Raw genomic sequence first — 8,285 nt, 5'->3', positions numbered from 1 at the left:
AGATTAAAAAAACAATACGGAAAAGTAACACAGAAATTAGTTGATCCAAATATATCCGGGTAGGGAAGTGGCCATTTGTGAACAATACAGTTAAGCTTGTGTTCTCTCTCTCTCTCTCTCTCTCTCTAAATTGGTTACCCACTGATATGTTGACGAAAAAAATCATACAATTCAGATTTTTTTTTTAGCATATACTTTTCAAATCCGATAGATAATAATTCAAGTTAAAATATTTATCGATTGAAAACGTAATTGTGAGTGAGATACAAGAGTAAACATAAAAATAGAGCATTAAATAAAAACACCTATTCATTCTTTCCGGTACACACACACACACACACACACACACACACACACACACACCAGCCTGTGTTTTGTCACATACTGGGGCCCCAAAAAAATAATGATGAAAAATGCAGGTTAAATACAACACACAGTCAATTGTTTCTGGATATTAAATTCATAAAATAAATAGTTTTAATAAGAATTTTTTGGTTTGTTTGTTTACGTCTAATCCTCTGTTCTACCTAGGGGGTGGGGGGGGAGGAGGGGAGAAGGGAGGAGGGGAGAAGGGAGGGGGGGAGGGGAGGAAGAGGGAGGAGAGGAAGAGAGGGGGAGGAGAGGAGAAGGGAGGGGAAGGGGGAGGGGCTTGGCATGTAGGAGTCATAACCTAGACATGTCATGCCTCGATGAAATATAGCCCTGCAACCTTACTCTCTCTTTCTATATATATATATATATATATATATATATATATATATATATATATATATATATATATATATATATATATATATATATATATATATATATACTGTATATATATATATTATATATATATAGTTTTTTTTTACCTGCTGCTAGTAGTGTTTTACCTGCCTGTACTGAAAGTGTGTAGCCCCGACCAGGTGACATAGAGATAGTGTTAAAGGGGTACAGAAACTTAAGACGGTAAAGAAGATAGGTTAGGTTAGGTTAGACGAAGATGCCATTAAGTCATCTACCACAACAACTTCACTACCACACACAACTGATTAATGAGGAAGATGTACAGTAGGTGATATCTACAAGCAGCGGCCACAGTGTAGTGATAACATACCACTTTGCCTTACTTACTCTTCACTATCGTCGAGATTAATACTAAATTAGGTCGTGAAATAAACACCTTTGATTTAGCAATTAATATAGAGCCTCTGCATTAATTATTACGTGTGTATTAATGTTATTATATGCAGGGTGTTCATAAATGATTACCCTTAAAACAATATGCTCTCATGTTTTCATCGGGGTCATCATTTATGGACACCCTGTATTACTCTCCTATATTAACTATAAGGTCTTTAAATGTATAGTCTAGATTAATACATAAACTAATCATCAACAATAAACAATAATATAAACAAAAACATAAACAAAAACATAAACATAAACATAAACAAAAACATAAACATAAACATAAACAAAAACATAAACATAAACAAAAACATAAACATAAACAAAAACATAAATATAAACAAACAAAAACATAAATATAAACAAAAACAAACATAAACAAAAACATAAACATAAACATAAACAAAAACAAACAAAAACATAAACATAAACATAAACAAAGACATAAACATAAACATAAACAAAAACATATATATTATTACTGATTTAAAAATAATACCTGATTTACCTCGTGTGATAATGTAAATAATACGATGGTTAGTGACTACAGAACACACCTGAAACACCTAATTAGCTCGACTACTAACTCATCAATTCAGTAATTAACTAGAAAATATTTTAGCTCCTTATTTGGATCTAGTAAGGAATATTTTCTGTGGTGATTAAAGCCAAGACATCGTAGATCGAGATGAGAGGTAAATTGATATCGTAAATTATGGTGATGTGAAACGAAGGGAAATTATGAGATAATTCTTCAAAATCTATACCGAATGTTGTGGGTTATCGTCGAGAAGGAGAAGGAGGAAGAGGGAAAGAAGGATAAGAAGGAGGAGGAGAAGAATAAAGAGGGATGATGGAGGAGGATGATGGATGAGAAAGCAGACGAAAATGCTGACGGAACAGAAAATGAGAAAACTGTAAAAGATAATAAAGAACAAGGCGAAAGATAGATGGAGAGAGAAAAAAAAATAGGAAAGATAATAAAGAAGACGAGAGGAAACAGTAAGTGAGGTAACTGTAGGACTATGATAAAAGAGACACACGGGGTTATGATAGAGGGTAGGAAGAAAAAATAAAGGAAGAGAAAAGAGAGAAATGGGAGAGAAGAGAGAAAGGGGGAGAGAAAACAGGACATCAGCGTTTCTTAAGAAGGAACAATGAGCCTCTAAGAGAATTATATTTTTTTTTTTTTGCTGGGGAGGGGGAAGGAGGGGAAGGGAGGGAAGGGGAGGGGGAAGGGGGGGGAAGGGAGGGGAAGGGGAAGGGAAGGGGAGAGAAGGAAGAGAGAAAAGATCAATGAGGCGTCTAAAAATGAGGGAAGAAAAAGGGAAGGACGTAAAATAGTCAAGTCATATGATATTGTTTTAATATTTGGCTTTGTCAGACCTAACCAAACTTAACCTAACCTAACCTAAGCAGCCGGGACCTCGGTGTGTGTGTGTGTGTGTGTATCTGTGTGTGTGTGTGTGTGTGTGTGTTTTGGGGGACAAAGTCATAGAATATTGCCCGTTTAAAAATATAAATGAACTGAGACAAGGACGAATTCTATTCTCCTTAACTTGGTAATGGGAAAAGCAACGAGGGTGATGAGAGAACGACCGGCTGGCTTAAGGGTGCAACAGAAACATAGACCGTAACTCTAGGTAGTCAGGTAACGAGGTCTTGATGGCCAGGTACCTACAGTATGTTAGATACCTTTTAACACCTTTATCTAGAGGCAGCGACGCAGGTAATGGACTATTGATTTAACGTAGATAAGAATTAGAACTAATGTGAGACTTAAGACAAGGTAAACAGACTCTAGAACATGTAAACATTAGGAATCTGAGAGAGGAAATCCTTATAATGTTTGAGATACTTGGAAATGATATAAATAAACACACACACACACACACACACACACACACACACACACACACACACACACACACACACACACACACACACACACACACATACACACACACACACACACAATCACAGACGTCAACAAGAGCAGGTACAGTCTGCCTCCACTAACACAACAGTGCGGAATATTGAACACAACATAACTTTCCTCTTGCAATTCAGTACTTTAAGACGTGGTCCTTCACCAAGAAACTAAAAGAAAAACTATTGGCATTCGAGAGCACCTCCTTGAGACAAATGCATGGAGGAGGAGGAGGAGGAGGAGGAGGAAGAGGTGGAGGAGGAGGAGGAAGAGGAGGAGGAGGAGGAAGAGAAGACAACGAGGAATTCCCAGAACTAACCCGGCAGCCATAATAACAGAGGCTGTGAAATGGCATCGGCTTACTTACTGACTCACTTCAATATCCTCTCTCCGCCACTTGTCATCTTGCTGGCCGATCGAACGTTCTGCCAATTCTCTATTGTGCACTGTTGGTAGGTAGGCACTGAGCACGCACACGGTCTTGAGCACCGGAACACACGCCAGCCAGTGTTAGTCTAGCCTGGGCTTAAAATGAGCTCAGGCCAGATCAGTTGTAGCGCTCCAGCAGGCAGGTCACGTTACGAGCATGGAAAATGAGAAGACTCCCGGGAAGGTGTTTACTGGTGAAGCGGAAGGACAACGACCGCAAAAGAAGAGCGACAAGCGGCGGTGGCGGTGAGACTGTGTGTTATAGACGAGGACCCAGACAACAGCGCTGCAGCTAAAGCTCACTCAACCGCGACCCTGAGTACAGCCGTCTGTCAACTCTTGGGCCGAGATCAAGAGAAGCCGAGAGATGAAAGTTGAGAGCCGTTACTTATTCAATGACGTCCTGAAGAACACTTGACTGAATTATAAATAAAGACAAGCAGAGGAAATGGCGGAAAATACAAACACAGTGAATATCAGGAGTATTTTTCGTTGTTGCGTCTTGTTATCTGTATATTGAGGGAGTGCTTAATAACCCAGACAGTTAAAGCACTTAAACAAAGACCTAGTGAACGGTGCTTAATAACCCAGACAGTTAAAGCACTTAAACTAAGACCTAGTGAACGGTGCTTAATAACCCAGACAGTTAAAGCACTTAAACTAAGACCTAGTGAACGGTGCTTAATAACCCAGACAGTTAAAGCACTTAAACTAAGACCTAGTGAACGGTGCTTAATAACCCAGACAGTTAAAGCACTTAAACTAAGACCTAGTGAACGGTGCTTAATAACCCAGACAGTTAAAGCACTTAAACTAAGACCTAGTGAACGGTGCTTAATAACCCAGACAGTTAAAGCACTTAAACTAAGACCTAGTGAACGGTGCTTAATAACCCAGACAGTTAAAGCACTTAAACTAAGACCTAGTGAACGGTGCTTAATAACCCAGACAGTTAAAGCACTTAAACTAAGACCTAGTGAACGGTGCTTAATAACCCAGACAGTTAAAGCACTTAAACTAAGACCTAGTGAACGGTGCTTAATAACCCAGACAGTTAAAGCACTTAAACCCCCCCCCCCTCAAAAAAAAGGAACGTCAGCAATATTTTCCAATTAACTTTCAGGAAAAAGTTAAAAGTAAAATTCCTCTAATAGGATAATAGGAATAATTACACATATCAATTATGATCCTCACAGATTTTTTTTAAGAGAGATTGAATTTTCCCTTCGGTAAATCAGTCACCAATTTATTACTCTAAAACAGATGAGGGGAAATAAGTTTGCACAAGAGCTGTAATAACAGTTCGTCTACAACATAACATGTAGTCATTATCATTATGTAACTTAGCATTTAGGTAGTTATTATAATTATTATTATTATCATTATCATTATTGTTATTGGTAGTAGTAGTAGTAGTAGGTGTTGCCGTAAAAGATGAAGAAGAGGAAGAAGAAGGCGCAGAAGAAGAAGTGCAACAAGAAGAACAAGAGCACGAACAAGAAGAACAAGAAGAAGAACAAGAACAAGAACAACAAGAACAACATGAACAAGAACAAGAACAAGAAGAACAACAAGAACAAGAACAACAAAAACAACAAGAAAACAAGAACAAGAAGAACAAGAACAAGAACAATGTAGGACGATGAAAAATTTGATCTCAGCAATACACACTAGCAACATGCATCTGACCATTAGCACCACGAACCTAGACATAATTCATGTATGTATAAATATATATGGACAATGAAATAATAAAAAAAAAACATTATTTATATACCAAAAAATATTTAAAAAGTTTCAAAATATGAATATTACTTTAATTTCTTAATTAGGAGAAAAAAAAGTAATGGTATATGAATATTCAGTTGGATGAAGCTCCGACGAACATGTAAACACGGCTAAGGGTTCGTCTCTCTCACGCACACACACACACACACACAATCTTACGGGAATTTGTAATAGCCTATGTTAGTGTTACTACCATGATATACTTTCATGAGTTACTACCATGATATACCTTCGTGTACACCACCACAAGACCCCTTCCATCCTATAACTCTATTCTTTCTTCTTGCTGGGAGGATATTTATTAGCGCTGACTTTAAACCATCCAATTCACATGACATTTATTGACCCTTTACATCACTATATCATTATACTTAGTGGACCTTACGACAATATTATCCCCCGTACAGTCAGAAAACTTTACGCATTATTTCCCTTTATGTAAATTTTTACTGTTTGTGATGATTTAAAATGTGAAAGATAAAATTATTATTATTTTTTTTAACCTTACGTATTCTAGTTCCTGTAATAGTTAGCATAAAAGTCAGGTGACCTCAGGAAGTCAGGGAAGGTAAATTTATCTCTTCGCTTCCATTCTCTCTCTCTTCCTGGGAAAATTTTTGGAATTCCAGCTCACCATTTAATTTGGGTCACATGCAACCAATGTTTTCTCGCTTGGTGAAAACTTTGTAAGTCTTAGTCTAAATTAGATCTTATTACTGAGTTATATACACTATTAATAAGGATTTTCTGCCGGCAACACAGCATAAACCACAAAGATATTCTCAGAACATTTTAGTGTGTGTGTGTGTGTGTGTGTGTGTGTGTGTGTGCTATCCGCTTTACCTTGTAACTAACACCAACTAACTTTCAATTTCGTTTAAGGTGAACGTGTGGACCCAATAGTTCAAAAAATACCCCCAAAATAGGACGCTCAAATGATTTTCCAAAAGTAGGTTAAAAATTTGGATATATGTTTAAAAATGTGTTGTAGATTGGTGATAACTCGGCTCTGGTTATAACTCGGCACTGGTGATAACTCGGCATTGGTGATAACTCGGCACTGAAGGAAAATTTAATTCTTCACGGTGAGGATATTAACTAAATGACCTTAAAGGTGATATTATTTTCATCAGGCCAAATACAGTGAGTTTATAGAGACAAAAGTTTCGTCATTCAAGGTAAACTAGGTGTTATGGTGATTAAGAGTACCTTGATTAATAACAGGTGATAGAGGTGGTCTCTGTTGGTCCCTCTCTTTCATATACTTATACAAGAGGTGGTTATGATGACATACTGACACTTATATAAACTATTATAATAATATACTGAAAGATAGAAATGATGTGATCCAACAATTCATGGTTATTGTCACTCATACGTGTCAACTGTGACCTTTGACCTTGTAAACTTTGGCCTTTTGACCTCTCCGGGTTGACATCATCCCAAAACAACATAACACACTGTGAGATGCAGAGTCGTGTTTGTTTCATATTTAAAACCACATGGTTCAACCACTGTCGAAGTCTTGTCCCAAACCGAACACGAGCTTTGAAAAAAAAAAATCAATCAATAAAAAATGTCCACGTGACAAAAAAAAATAATCACGACAGTTTGGGAGTTGTCTGTTTCTATCATTAGACATTGTGTAAGAGCTCACCTGTGTTATATACATGACATAAGTACAAGACATCAATAAACATCACATAAAATAAAGCTAAAGTAAAAACACAGAAATATCATAAAACACGACATCAATACATAACAAGAACTTTGAAAACATGAACTATCAAGACAAAAGAAAATTTACTTTACAAACACAGAGAGTTTAAAGAAAAAATCTCGTTGTTCACTCAAGAAGGTTTCTCCTAACTCGTCAAGAGAGACTCAACCATCAGGAGGCTGTAAGGATGGACTGGCTGGTGACAACCGTAGATGGGTCGAGGTGTTTGGGGTCATGTATACCATTGTTAGGTGCTCGAGTGTATTGCTGATTACATACATACATACATACATACATACGTACATACATACATACATACATACATACATACATACATACATACATAAATACATACATACATACATACATACGTACATTAGATTCAAACATACATCACACACACACATTAATATTCGAAACGACCAGCGGCTAACAATAAAATTACTTCCCCTATAATGTGAAAGGTTAGGTGTTGAAACTAAGGATGTAATACGAACATCCTTTATTTTAATTAATGTTTATAAATGTCAGGTGTGGGTGTGGGAGGGGAGGTGACGTGGAGACAGTCTGTGGAAGTGACACGTGAGGAGAAAAGTAAAGCAACAAATGAACGTTGATAAGTGAGAGAGAGAGACAATTAAAAGGGGTGGGGGAGGAGGGGAGGGGGAGGGGAGGAGGGGGGGGATGGGTATAGTGACCTGCCACCTCGTTTATGTGTCCATGATGCAAAAAGACGTGGCGTGAAGGTCAGCGAACACACACAACACACAACAGTACAGACATTCTAGTGAGTCAGGTAAATTGTATGGAGACAGATCTAAACTTGATGTTAATAATCCGTGTTTAATTACATGGCCTAATGACCTGGTGAACAATGCTTAAATAACCCTGCACAGTTGACGTACCTGATTGTAAAACAACAACAACAACAACAACAACACCACCACCACCCACAACAACACCACCACCACCACTCACACCACCACCACCCACAACAACAACAATCCCAGTAAAAAAAATCAACAAATTATTTCTCTGTGACGCCCACGCGGCTCAGGTCTGATACTAATGACATGTTTTTTTTGTCCTGAAATAAAAAAAAAAATTAACACGTAATCTCATTCTCTTTTTTTCTCTCTTTCAAAAATTAGTCAAAAAAATGTAAACTACTACCAAATAACATCCAAGATTTTATTATTATTGTTTATTATTATTTATGATTATTTCCCATTACTCTCTATACTA

This window comes from Homarus americanus, unplaced genomic scaffold, assembly GCF_018991925.1.
Source record: "Homarus americanus isolate GMGI-L3 unplaced genomic scaffold, GMGI_Hamer_2.0 scaffold2558, whole genome shotgun sequence".
Classification (NCBI taxonomy): domain Eukaryota; kingdom Metazoa; phylum Arthropoda; class Malacostraca; order Decapoda; family Nephropidae; genus Homarus; species Homarus americanus.
Note: the sequence above shows the minus strand (reverse complement) of the source record.